The 13,806-nt window shown below is 36.1% G+C and overlaps 1 protein-coding gene across 2 annotated transcripts in view; it reads right to left on the bottom strand.

Moving 5' to 3' along the window:
* Mcu (mitochondrial calcium uniporter) overlaps window positions 1–13,806 on the bottom strand; it is a 191,369-nt gene that overhangs the window by 175,936 nt on the left and 1,627 nt on the right. The gene's annotated exons all lie outside the window — the stretch shown is intronic.

The raw sequence follows: 13,806 nt of genomic DNA, 5'->3' as shown, positions 1-13,806 counted from the left end.
GACTGTTCTTACATGACCCATAGTTCTAATATGCTTAAAACTGGCCACTCTTTTTAACAGACAATCTGGTGTTTCAAATTGCTCAGGTCCCAATTAATTTAATTAGAAGAAGATATTCGGTGTTAATAGCATATCTGGCCAGACTACAGTTTGAGTGCCTAAGTAACATTTTCTTCTTAATTTTGGCTGCTGTTTGTTTTGCCTTAGCTACCATCCCTGGAAAGCATCCCATTTATTAGTGTTTCCCTAGCTGCCTCAGCATTTCTGGTTAATGCACTATATAGCAAATCATTTGGCGGGACAACCTGAATGAAGCTCTGCACTATGTATTCTGTAAAAATGCTCAAACCATTATCAAGGTTGTTGCAAAAGAAAAACAGCATGAAATTGAGAAGATAAAATCTATCAGAGATTGTCTTTTTAAAACTATAACTACAAAGTAAGAATAAACATGGATTAATATGTTTATTATTAAAACAAATATTTATTTCACACCAACTATATCTCCTCTTTCCTAGACCTCATTTTTCCTCTGGCTTGCTCCATAAAACTACAATACAATTCAAGAACAATCTTTTTACTGTAAGAGGCACATATCCTTTTACAAACTGGGCAGATAGTATCCAAATAGCATATAATTCCAAACACTCAGAAAGAAACAATGAATTAATGCCAACAAGTTTCCATTCACTGCCAGTCTGCACTTGAAAAATCTGAGAATTTTAGTGAAGAAAACCAAGCTTTTTGCTGCAGCAGCTCAATCCCTCACGAGCTTGCTGTATTACAGCAGATGTTATTCTGCATTTTGCACAAGACATATTCATCTGTGTAATGAAACATTACCCTTCTCTGTCTCCTCTGGGGGAAGTACAAAGGGTTTTCCCAGGATTCTAATAAACGGGACTGCACACCAAAAAAGGAAATTGGCTTTTCTCAAAGTCAAAACAACATTCCTTTTCCAACTTAAAAAATGACATAATAGATTTCTCTTTCCTGCCCCTCAAAATATTAAGCTAAAAACACATTCAGACTTCAGGAGAATGACTAAATACATGAAATAGAGACAGAAATGCCACAAAGTAGTTAAAAATGAATGAACCAGAACCACATGTATCAATTAAACATTTTTAAGATATTAAGCAAAAAGAATAACCTGCAGAAGAATACATCATGTAATATCTTCTAAACAAAGTTGTAAAACATCTTTATAATACTATATAAGGTTTATAGATACAAATTTATACAGCAAAAGGATAAATGCATGCATGGAGGGTAAACACTGAATTTAAGAGAATGTTACTCTGGGAGAGAGAACAGGAAACAGGACTAAGGAAGGGTACTTGGGGACATAATTACAGTGTTTAATTTCTCAAGCTAGAGGACATACATTATGTCACTCCACTTATTTTATAACATGATATACCTCATAATTTAAAAAGAAAAATTTTATCTTGGATATTTATCTGAACACAATGTAATTTCCTTTCCACCCCTAGAAGAAAAGAAAACCTCTGCTAATAGAAGGCCTTTCCAAGTGTGCTCATTCGAGAGCATGCTCCTCAGCAGTTTCTTCTGTCTTTTCTTCCACCGGTGCCATGATTTTCTGATGCTGGCAGGGCCACAGCTTGTCTCTGTTTTTAATCCACCCAAAATACTCATTTTTTTATAGTTCCCTTTCATTCTCCTTTTACTGCTAACAGCTCTAGCAATCATTAAAAAGAAAGTCATTACACATTTAAAAGCTTGCCCAACTTTGCGGCACTTGCTCATACTAAGAACCTGAATTCATTCTGAATCAAAGACCAATGCAGACTGAGATATTAAAACTAAAGAAAGCACTGAGTAGAGTTCAGCTCTATAAAACAAATGAATTTTCCACAATTCTGTAATACCATGTTATACTAAAGTCCTATTTTGCCATCTCGACTATGCTTAAACACTTCGTTTTGAGGCTTAAGTGAGAACTGAAAATTTAAAAATTTTATCTACTGTTTCACTTTCTTTGGGGTTTAAAAAAAATAAAATATAGAATGATGTGATGGTCAACATCTATAATCCCAGCTACTGAGAAGTCTGAGGCAGGAGGCACACAAGTTCAAGGCCAGCCTCAGCAACTTAGCAAGACATTGACTCAAAATAAAAAACAGCTGGGGGCTGGGGCTGTAGCTCAGTGGTACAGAGCCCACCTCGTACCTGTGAGGCACTGGATTTGATTCTCAGCATCACATAAAAATAAATAAAGATATTGTATCCAACTACAACTAAAAAAAAAAAAACAGCTGGGATGTAGCTCAGTGGTAGAGTATCCCTGGGTTCAGTCCCCAGTACCATTTTTTAAAATAAATAAATAAATAAAATTACTAATATGTACACATGTAACATCAGGCATGTGAACTCTATATAGGTAGTTGTAAACACAATCACCATCAAAGTTTGTGATATAAAAAAAAATCATTCATTTTTCCTGTCTATTCAGCAGCTTCTATCACTAGGCCCCAAAAATCAGAAGAGGAACAAGAGAAATTGGCAGATCAACAGGGACATAAGAAGGTGATCTTCTGTTTACAAGGAAAAAAAAAAAAAAAAGGAATTCCATAAAAAGCAAATTTTTGAAAAACCTTCAATCTTCTCCTATGTTTTACTATTTCCACTACATTGAAACTATCTTTAAATACATTTTTAAAGTATTCTGACATCTGTATTCTATTTTAAAATTTAAAAAAACAGGTTTTTATCACACTTAGCCACTTGCCACAGCATTGCTTCATGGCAGCTAGCAGAATTCTGGCAGTACAAGATACAGAATTCAGTAATGGCAGAATGGAAATTCAGAAGGTTAGATAACCTTCCTGTGCTGCGGTTGTGGCTCAATGGTAGAGCTCTTGCCTAACACATGTAAGGCACTGGGTTTGATCCTCAGCACCACATAAAAATAAATAAATAAATAAAGTTTAAAAAATAAAATAAACACCCCCCAAAATCTGTCATCTTTGGAAATATATATATGTAAAGAATCTAAAGTTGGCAATTCCATTTTCAAATAGTTCCTTTCTCTCCCCTGCAGTGTCTAGCACTGCCCAACCCCCACCAATACATGCCATGATGTTATTCTATCATTCCTTAAATTGCTTTCAATTTTTGTTTGCTTGTTGGTTTTTCTTTGCAGTGCTAAGGATTGAACCTAGCCAAGCACTCTAACACTAAGCTATATCTCTAGCCTGCCTTTAAATAACCACTTTATAATCATTTCTCACTACTACTATTACTTAGCCTTTTATATAGTCCTGCTTGTTTCAGCATAATGTGAACTGTATTTAAAACTACTAGCTGCTGTGTAAACAACAAAGGTTATTCCTTCTTGACATTTCTATGATCTCTACTACTGTAGTGTCTGGGCTACAGGAGTAGATGATCTACAGCTATATTTTCCCAAAGGTTAAAGGATTTAGACAATGGTCTCTAGGACTGTTAACTCACCAGTTCTGGTAGTTCATCCAACAATGATAGTGTCTACAATCTGACACTGTACTAGGATCCACAGAGCTGGAAGGATTTATGCCTCTAAGGTACTAGGGGCAACTAATGACTTACTTACCAAGGTTTTCAAAATGAGAATTCCAATAGCATAACTACAAAGGAAAACAAAATTTTCTATTTCGGTCTAGTAGCCACAACTCAATTAATTTATCAGTACTATCCAATCTCACTTTAATAGTCATCCATAACTACATTGTCTCTTCTCCCAACTCTCTGGACTCCCTACCACATCTTCACCTCTCTCTCCACTCCTTCCATAGTTTGAAATGGAGAAAAAAAGACAAGAAAAGATGAGGCTAAAAGCTAATGAATCATTTATGGTGAATGAATACAGAGTAAACTGGCATGTATAAGGTACTGGGTTCGATCTTCAACACCATATAAAAACAAATAAATAAAATAAAAAATATTTGGGGCATGTTATTCCTTTAAAAAAAAGAAATGTATCTTATAATTGAATTAGTAAGTTCTTCAGGTTCACCTAATCAAGGATCCTTATTTAACTGATAAAAATAGCAAGATTTGGGGCTGAGGTTGTGGCTCAATGGTAGAGCGCTCGACTAGCACGTGCAAGGCCCTGGGTTTGATCCTCAGCACCATTTAAAAATAAATAAATAAAATAAAGGTATTGTGTACAACTAAAAAGTAAACATTAAAAAAAAATAGCAAGATTAAGTGACTTGTCCAAGATCAAATAGCCTTTTTTTGTTTTGTCTTATTTTTGTTGTGGTACTAGAAATTGAACTCGGGGCTTTGCACATGCAAGACAATTGCTCTAATACTGAACTACACTCCAGCCTCCATGATCAAATAGCAAGTTAATGAAAGACAGAGGAATGGAACTCAAATTCCTGACTATTATAACACAAATCATCAAATTCTCTTCAATTACTTTTATTTTGGACACACACACACACACACACACACACACACACGCACACTATCACCTCTTCATTTATTTATCTATTTCAGAACTAACAGAAATTTTCTGTGATGGTACACCAATCCTTTGCTCATCAGATTTCAAAAATCTCAACAACTAAGTTGCAAATATAACCTCTTCTGGTAGAGTAGATATTGCAGTGTCTCTTAAAAACTGTGGTTATGGAAGTTAACAGCTATTTTTGTATTATACTAGCTAGAAGACTGAAGAATTTATGCGTTCTAAATAAACCAATCAAGTAAGCTACCTAGTCAATTAAAATGATAAGAGAATCACTCCAAATCATTTTTATTTTAGTTGTAGATGGACACAATACCTTTATTTTATTTGTTTATTTTTATGTGGTGCCAGGAATCGAACCCAGTGCCTCATGCATACTAGGTAAGCGCTCTACCACTGAGGCACAACTCTGGCCCCAAATCATTTTATTTTAATGTTTATACCTCTTGAGAGACTGGGGTGGTAGAAGCAATAGGAATCTCATATATTTACATTTCTTTTTTTTTAAATATTTATTTAGTTAGTTTTGGGCGGAGACAACATCTTTGTATGTGGTGCTAAGGATCGAACCTGGGCCGCACGCATGCCAGGTGAGCACGCTACCGCTTGAGCCACATCCCCAGCCCCATATATTTACATTTCTAATGTGGAAATGAAGATTACTAAAATTTTAGGAAAAAAAGATTTCATTCTTAGGAAAATCTTACAACAGGAAAGAGACGGTGCCCTATTGCACAGTAGGGTAACTGTAGATAAATGAAACAATATTGCAAAGTTTTGCCACATAGAAATAATAAATGTTTGAAGAGATGGATATATTATGTGATTTGAATGTCACATAATATATACATGTATCAAAGCATCACACAGTACCCTATTAATAGTATAATTTTATGTGTCGATTAAACAAATTAAAAGGGGGAAAAATAGGTCAATATTTCCTAAAGTGAATCAAAACAAGTTAAGGTAATTAGAGCTTTTTATCAACTCATATATTACAAAAATGGAGAGTTAACAAGAACAAAGTCAAAGAAAATTACACAAAGTATTCCTTTAATTAGTGAACATAATATTAAGAGCTACTACACAAAGCTTTAGAAGTCTGTAATATACAGAATGCACTCCTTCAACAAAGATTTGCTGAGTGCTTTTCATGCTGTGTGTACCTTTTCTTACTGTGGTGCAGATCTTCCAAATTCTACGGGGAAAGGAAGGGGAGGTAAGAACATGAGAATAAGGTGGGCATCTGATTTGATACATAAATTTTTAAATCTCAAATATAATTAAACACAACAATACATTTTAAAATACAAAATTTGAGGCATAGAAAAGATAATAAAGCATTTTAACATTACTATAAAAATGAATACTTCAAAGAAGGTCAAGAAATAAAGTTTCAGGGCCTGAGTAATAAAGTCAGACTTAAGCTGAATTGCCCTTCTCCCTGGTAACAGCTAAAGGATAGTCCATATCCAGTCATCAAGTTCTATCAATTTTATTTCTAAAATCTCTCTCTTCTCTATTCCCTTTTCTCTACCCCCAATGCTACTGTCCTAATTCAGGCATCTCTTGCCTGGTCCATTGAGCTGCTCCTCACTGCTCTCTCTGCTTCTTTGGTTCCATCCTTTCCACCCACCCCTCATACCTGCTGACAGAGTGACCTACCTAAAAGCACAAATCTAAATCAAGAGGTTCTCCTACTTAATTCTTCAGCAGCTCATCTACCGACAAGCAGTTTTTCAGACTGTAGCTTAAGTTGTTCAATTTAGAAGCATCCCCACCAGTATTTCTTTAACAAAACAGAATCTATGCATACTTTCTTGAGACTTTTCTTTCGTTTTAGCAGCACATAATGTGCACACATACTGGATCCTGATGTAAAAATGCAAAATGTACTATGTGGTTGAAATACAATGGACACACAGAACAAAATTTCAACTCCTTTACGGATTTCTTCACTCTTACAGTCTGATCCCTCCCCTTCAGTACAGTGGTTAAGAGTCAGACTCTGAAGCCAGGCTGTTTGGGTTGATATGTCAGGTATACCACTTGCTAGCTGTGTGATCCTGTACAAGTCATTTACTGTGTGTCATTTATGAGCTGCAATCCTATGCAAATTACTTAAACAAAGTGATCTGTAAAATAAGGATAACACAATACCCATGCCATGCAAGAATTAGTGGAGAAAAACAATGTAGAGCTTGGCATTTGTGCACATGATAAATATTAACTATAACTGGTATCATTAGTACCATCCAGCCTAATCTCCAACTATTCTTGCCCATACTCTGGTTGTATGTAACAAACTACTGACTGCTTCTCAAATACATCTTACTCCTTCATGCCAACAATAATTTCCAATCTGTCACATGCTATATTTTCTCAGGTTTCAACTCAAGCAATGTTTCCTCTGTGAGGTCTTCCACAGCTCCAAAAGGGCTCCCTGAATGCTTACTCCCAGAGAGCCTCCATCCGGCAAAACAAATCAGCAGCACAGCCAGTTACACTGCTTCACAATGTCCCCTGGCTAAACTGTGAAGTCTTGTAGCACCAGCACCTAGCACAGTGTCTCATAAAAGGATGAGTTCCATGGATATTTTTCTGAATGACTAACTCCAGATTATTGGATCTTTCTAGGTCTTCATTGTTCATCTGCACCAGAGTAGTACTTTGCCTAAAGGATTTTTGTGTAATACAATAGAAGTGATTTCTTAAAAAGTGTCTCGTATTCAAGCAATACTCAATAATTGCCAGATTTACTGGAATTCTTTAGCATTCCAAACTTAACTACCATGAACCCCATGAGGGATGGATATACCTTAGACTATATTTAAGAAATGTAGTGAGTGAGAAGGACCTTGAGATCTCTTGGAAGAAAACTGCAGTAGATACACGAGAAAGAAACAAAGGTGAAGGAGCAGATGAAGAGGAAGGAGGACTCACGCTGTCACTCAGTATGGTATAGCTTTAGTTCTTGCCAGACCTTGGCTTAAATCCAAAGCCATTTGTCCTGCCTATCTTTGCATCCCTGGCACTAGAACAGCTCATGACACCTAGGAACAAGTGAACCTATATCATTCTCAATTTTCTCATCTATAAAACTAGAATAATAATACCTTTCCTAGGGTTATGATGAAAATTAAAAAAAATAATGCCCTCAGATCTTAGATGCTTTCTTCTATGTGTCTGTATTTATAGAGATCAGGCAGTTCAAGCTAACAAATCTCTCTCTCCTTAAATTATCAGTCACATTAACTTTCTCTAAACTAAAGTTTAAAGCAGACATTAATACTCTTAAATATACTGTAACATTACTTACTACATATTAAGTAAGAAGCACAATGACGTTGTGGCTCGGCAGTAGAGTGCTTGCCTTGCACATGTGAGGCACTGGGTTGGATCCTCAGCACCACATAAAAATAAATAAATAAAATAAAGTTATGTCACTTTACAACTAAAAAGAAGAAGAAGAAGAAGAAGAAGAAGAAGAAGAAGAAGAAGCACAATGAAGACCTGTCTTGCGAGATAATAAATAAGTTTTTAAAAGATCTTGCTAACTGTAAGTAAATGCAGTTCAGGACTGCATATTTTTACTATCCTCTAGACAACATAATATACCCTAATGGATACCTCAGCAATTTTCCAGTGATTATTACAAGAACTCCTCAAATAATAAAATGGATGATAAATAACAAGAAAAAAAATATGTAAAAATTGAAAACCTTAGTAACAAAGCATGAAAAGTAAACACGCCACTCTTTTAAGTTAATAAATATGACTAATGTTGTTAAAAAGAAACTTTGGAAAAGGCTATTATTTTTAAGAGAGGTGGCATAATGCAATGTCACATTATCCAGTTATTCCAGAACTGCATTAGAAAAGTTTAGCTTTAGCATGCTATTAGGCCCAGTTGGTAATATAATTTACCAAGTTACATTTTCATCAACATAAAAGATTCAAGCCTATACATGGTTTGTGGGCCAATAATTCACTAATTAAAATTAATTTGCTTTAAGTCAACTTTCATTTTACACAGGCTGTCTTACTGCAAGCATTTAACAAAGTGCAACGAAATAAATGAATTATTTCCTTTTGTTTTCAACCTGCAGAGGGCAGACTTTTTTTTTTTTTTTTTTTTAAAGAGATGTCAGCTTAATCTAATTCAGAAAGTACTTATCAAGACTGAGTTTGAGTTGGGCTACATGGGTAGAATGTTTGGATATGAAATGTTCCCCAAAGGGTTTGTGTTAAATCCTTGGCCCCCCAGAGCAGCAATAGACCCTTCAAGGAGGTGACTGGATCATGGGAGCTCTAATTTCACCAATGGTTGAATTCTTTGATGAATTTATATTTTAATGGGCTATTGGGAGGCAATGGAAACTTTAGAAGGTGGGGCTTAGTAGGTTATTGGGGGCTATATATTTTACCTCAGCTTTTCTGCCACCATGATGTACTATCTCACCACAGGCCCAGAAACAATAGAGATAAGTAACCATGGACTGAAACCATAAGCCAAAATAAATATTTCCTCCTTTAAGTTGATTTTCTCAGGTATTTTGTCAAAGCAATGGAAAGCTGACTAACACAGGTACCTACTCTAAAAATCTGACCTAAATTCACTTTTTAAAACTAGTCTTAATAGATTTTTTAAATAAAACCCAGTATTATATAATTTAATAGGGAAATAACTAAGAAAACTAGATGATCAGTTTTCAGATCTACTAGAAGCCATCTCACCACTGTTGCTCTCATTTCCTCAACAGTCACTCTGAGCTCTAATTCTAGAATTCTGTAAAGTATACATTCTCCACAATAACATCTTCCTTTTCCTCACAACATGTTAGTCTAGTAAATCTAACATATTTATGAACCCTGATTGGACATTAGTCAGTCAAATAAAGGATTCAAAACCTGAGACTAAGAAGATATTCCAAGATGTTAAGTAATCTTAACCTTAATCACAGAAAAACAAATAATTTTTAAGAAAACCTGTAGGGGCACAGAGCTAGAAAGTGAAAAGAAATAAAACAACACCCCAGCAGTTATTCGTTTTTTGGGGGACGGGTGGTGCAGGGATTGAACTCAGGGACCCTTGACCACTGAGCTACATCCCAGTCCTATTTTGTACTTTATTTAGAGACAGGGTCTCACTGAGTTGCTTAGCACCACACTTTTGCTGAGGCTGGCTTTGAACTTGCAGTCCTCCTGCCTCAGCCTCCCAAGTCACAAGGATTACATGAGCCACTGCACCTGGCTCTAGCAGTTATACTTAAAATGGTATTAATGAAGTTCTTGTAGAAATCTTTAATTTCAGTGGGGAGACAGCTCCCCCAAAACAGAAAACAATTGGCAGTCAATGTACTGTCTTAGACAACACCATTGTTATTGATTTAGTTTGTTTTTGTAGTATTGGGGATTGAACCCAAGGCCTTGCATATGCTAGCTAAGCACTCTACCACTGAATTACATTCCCAATCCTTTTTTTTTTTTAATAGTCTCACTAAATTACCCAGGCTGGCCTTCAACTTGTGATCCTCCTCCTGCCTCAGCCTCAAAAAGTTGGGATTACAGAAATGCACCACAATGCCCAGCTTCCAATATACCATTATTTGATTGTGGTTGGTTTGATAGAGTACTGGGAATTGAACCCTAGGGCCTTCTACCACTGAGGTACATCCCCAGCCCTTTATTATTTTTTATTTTGAGAAAGGGTCTTGCTAAATTGCTGAGGCTGGCCTTGACCTTGCAATCCTCCTGCCTCAGTCTCCTGAACTGCTGAAATTATAGGCATATGCCAACATGCCAAGCTAATTACACAATTCTTGCTACTGTATTTTCTATTTAAGTTTTCTGTTAGAGTACTCTGAGTTCCATAAAAAACATACAATAGTCCTTTGAGACTCGGAAAAAATCAAATAATCAGAATTTGTTGAATGCATTCAAGTTCATTCACTCAAATATTTTACAGAAAATTTTTAAAATGAATAAAAAAATGTTTGCTTCCTTAAAAAAAAGAAGCCTGTTTTAAACATATTTATCTTCACTCTCAAAATCTTAGTATAGTAGAATAGTAACAATAACAAATTTGGAATCTGATTCAAGTATATACTTATAATAATCTGGTTAATTATCATACTTTTGCTGACTAGAGACAGAAAGTTAGTGAACACGACAAAACTAATCCAATGGTACCAACTCTTTCCACCAATTTAACCTCAAGAAGTACAACATACAACGGAAGTTAGAACTGGCAATACCAAGCTTAAAGCAATCACCCAAATTCAGCTACCTAAGCAACAGACTATTAAACAAGTTGGGGGCGGGTAAGATATACATTTTTGTTTTATCTCTCCGGTAAGATAAGACGCCAACAAATGAAGCATTTAGAGAACAGGACAATGTCAATCTGTGTCCTAAAGATAATAAAACCTATCAGAATTCAGAGAAGACAGGACAGAGAGGAAAGGGATTAAGAGTTAGGAATCACTGGGCATGATGGTACACATCTGTAATCCTAGCCACTCAGGAGACTGAGGCAGGAGGATCGAAAGTTCCAGGCCAGGGACTGGGGATGTGGCTCAAGCGGTAGCGCGCTCGCCTGCCATGTGTGCGGCCTGGGTTCGATCCTCAGCACCGCATATCAACAAAGATGTTGTGTCCGCCGAGAACTAAAATAAATAAATAAATAAATATTTAAAAAAAAAAAAAAAAAAAGAAAGTTCCAGGCCAGCCTGGGCAATTAAAAGTTGGGGATATGGTCATTAGTAAAGCACTCTTGGATTTAATCCCCAGTACCAAAGATTTTTTTAAAAATAAGAGCCAGGAATCACACATATAAAGATTCAGACTCGAACTTATTGAACGCACCTTTATTTAAAGGAATTTTAATACCAATTCTGTTTTTAACCATAAACATTATCTAAAAGGGATTTAGCAAAAATGTTGGATTCAAAAGAAGTTGTAGCCAGGTGCATACCTGTAGTCCCAGTTACTCAGCAGGCTGAAGCAGGACAATCAAGAGTTTGAGGCCATTCTGGGCAAAATAAATAACATAGACCCTGTCTCAAAATAAACCAAAATAGGATTTGCAGATCACAGTCTCTACCCTAAAATAGATGTTAGAGGTTTGAGGAGGGATTATGAGTGAAGGCTGAAATTAAGCTACAAAAACTACATAAACTTTTAGTACAGATGTATGGGACACTTAGGGACAGTGCAGAGATAGGTTTGAGTACAGTGGAGTATCTGCTGCAGAGGATCTGGCAAAGGAAGATTGGGCCAGACCATCAAAAACTCAATAAAAAACTATGATTGGTATTAGGCAATATGAACTCATTAAAACGTTCAGTCTTAGCTGGGAGAGTATCACTGTCAAAGAACTGCAAAGGGTACAGTAGAGCAGGACAGCTACAAACTGTCCAGTACAATGAAAAGAAAGAGATTTAGTAATTCACAGCAGTTGATCAGTAGGAAACGCCAACAGTCAGACTGTCCTAATCAGAGATGAGACAGTTTGATTTAACAAAGAATTTTCAGCCCACAATGAAAGGCAGTGCCCCTTGAAAATAGCAGCCACCTTCACTTGCCATACAGAAAGGAAAACAGCAAACATTTTATAACAGTCTCAGTTACAGTCACAATCTGGACAGCAATAACAGGTTCTTCACACAGGAAGGGAAAAATTACACTACATGGTGCTAAAAATATTGAAAAAGCCACTATACCTTTACTCCCATTTACTCAGTTGAAAGATTTTTTAAAGCTGAGTACAGTGGCACATACCTACTGTCACAGCTACTTGGGAGGCTGAGGCAGATAGATCTCTTGAACCCAGGAGTTAGAGGCCAGACTGGACAACACCTCAAATAAATAAATAAATAAATAAATAAATAAATAAATAAATAAATAAATAAATAAAAGGCCAGGCATGGTGACACACACCTGTAATCCCAGATACTCACCAATAATCCGATCTACTCAGGAGGCTGAGGCAGGAGAATCACAAATTCAAGGCCAGCCCAGGTAACTTAGTGAGACTTTGTCTCAAAATAAAAAACAAAAAGGGCTGGGGATGTAGCTCAGTGACAGAGAACCTTGGGTTCAATTGCTAGTATTGGGGGGCAGGGGGAGATAATATTTTAATCATTGAAAGATGTTTTAATGGGGGGGAAATTATGTTTCTAACTCTGCAATTGCATTTACCAATCAGCTGAACTACTGTATCACATTGAACTCATTCACCAAACTCAGAAAAGATGCATTTCCAAAAATATGACAAAAAATTAAGCAGTACTATAATAGATTATGTTCCCCTGCTCTGATTTACCATACCCACTACAGCAGAACAAAAGTGGCACAAGTTGGACTTGTGATCCAGGCCAATGCAGAGTGCCATCTGCTGCACACACACAGGATGTCTCCTGTGCAAGAGTCAATCTTAGTGTCTCTCATGTACCTTCTTATAAGAACATCTATTCTTTCCAGAAAGTTGTTTATTCCCACATTGACCTAATACACGTGCCTCAAATCACATCTACTAACAGAATTCCTGCTCATAGGATTTCGAAATACCAATAATTTTGTAACAGACAATTAGTTAATTTTATAAGGGAGGTCAAAGATGAAAAGGAACAATTGCAGTTATAATAAAAACAACATAACAAGGAGGTCATAATATCTGGGGTGAGTAGGAGTCCTATAACTATTACATGACAGCTGTGTTAATCTCAGACAAGTTTCTCCCCTTTCTGGGCCTCAATTTCAGGCAAGAAATATCAAGAATTTAATCTCTAACAGATATTTTTCAAATTGTCTGCTGAGGAATCATAGAATATCAGATGGAGACAGCAGGTCACATGATGATTTTAGAGCAATCACAGAAAAATTGAAAATTCATTTACACATTTTAAATAATAAGATTCAACTTTTTTCAAAATCTTAGAATTCTGAGTTCATTTACAAGTCACCATTCCCATGACAACACTTCTGTCCTTCAGAAATAACACTTCATTGTAAATGTACTTTCAGTTACAAATTCAGCACATCAGTTCTACCCATCCCAGAATAGCACAGAAGAACACTTTCCCAAAGTATCCCCACAAGGAAGACACTCACAGCCTGATGCATTCACATAGTCGAAAATCTATGAAACACAATTTTAAAATGCTACATGAATACCACACCCAAACAGTATTAAAAACAAACTGTGCAAAGTCAGACCATGTCTTATCAAAAAGCAGAGAGAAAGACAACTTGGGAAGTCTTTAAATAGTTTGGGAGAGAGAGGAATGCAAACAGATTTTGGGGTCACCTTATGTTTTTAAGAG

Source organism: Urocitellus parryii, chromosome 5, assembly GCF_045843805.1.
Source record: "Urocitellus parryii isolate mUroPar1 chromosome 5, mUroPar1.hap1, whole genome shotgun sequence".
NCBI classification, from domain to species: Eukaryota; Metazoa; Chordata; class Mammalia; order Rodentia; family Sciuridae; genus Urocitellus; species Urocitellus parryii.
The sequence above is the reverse complement of the archived record's forward strand: the minus strand, read 5'-3'. Positions and strand labels throughout refer to the sequence as shown.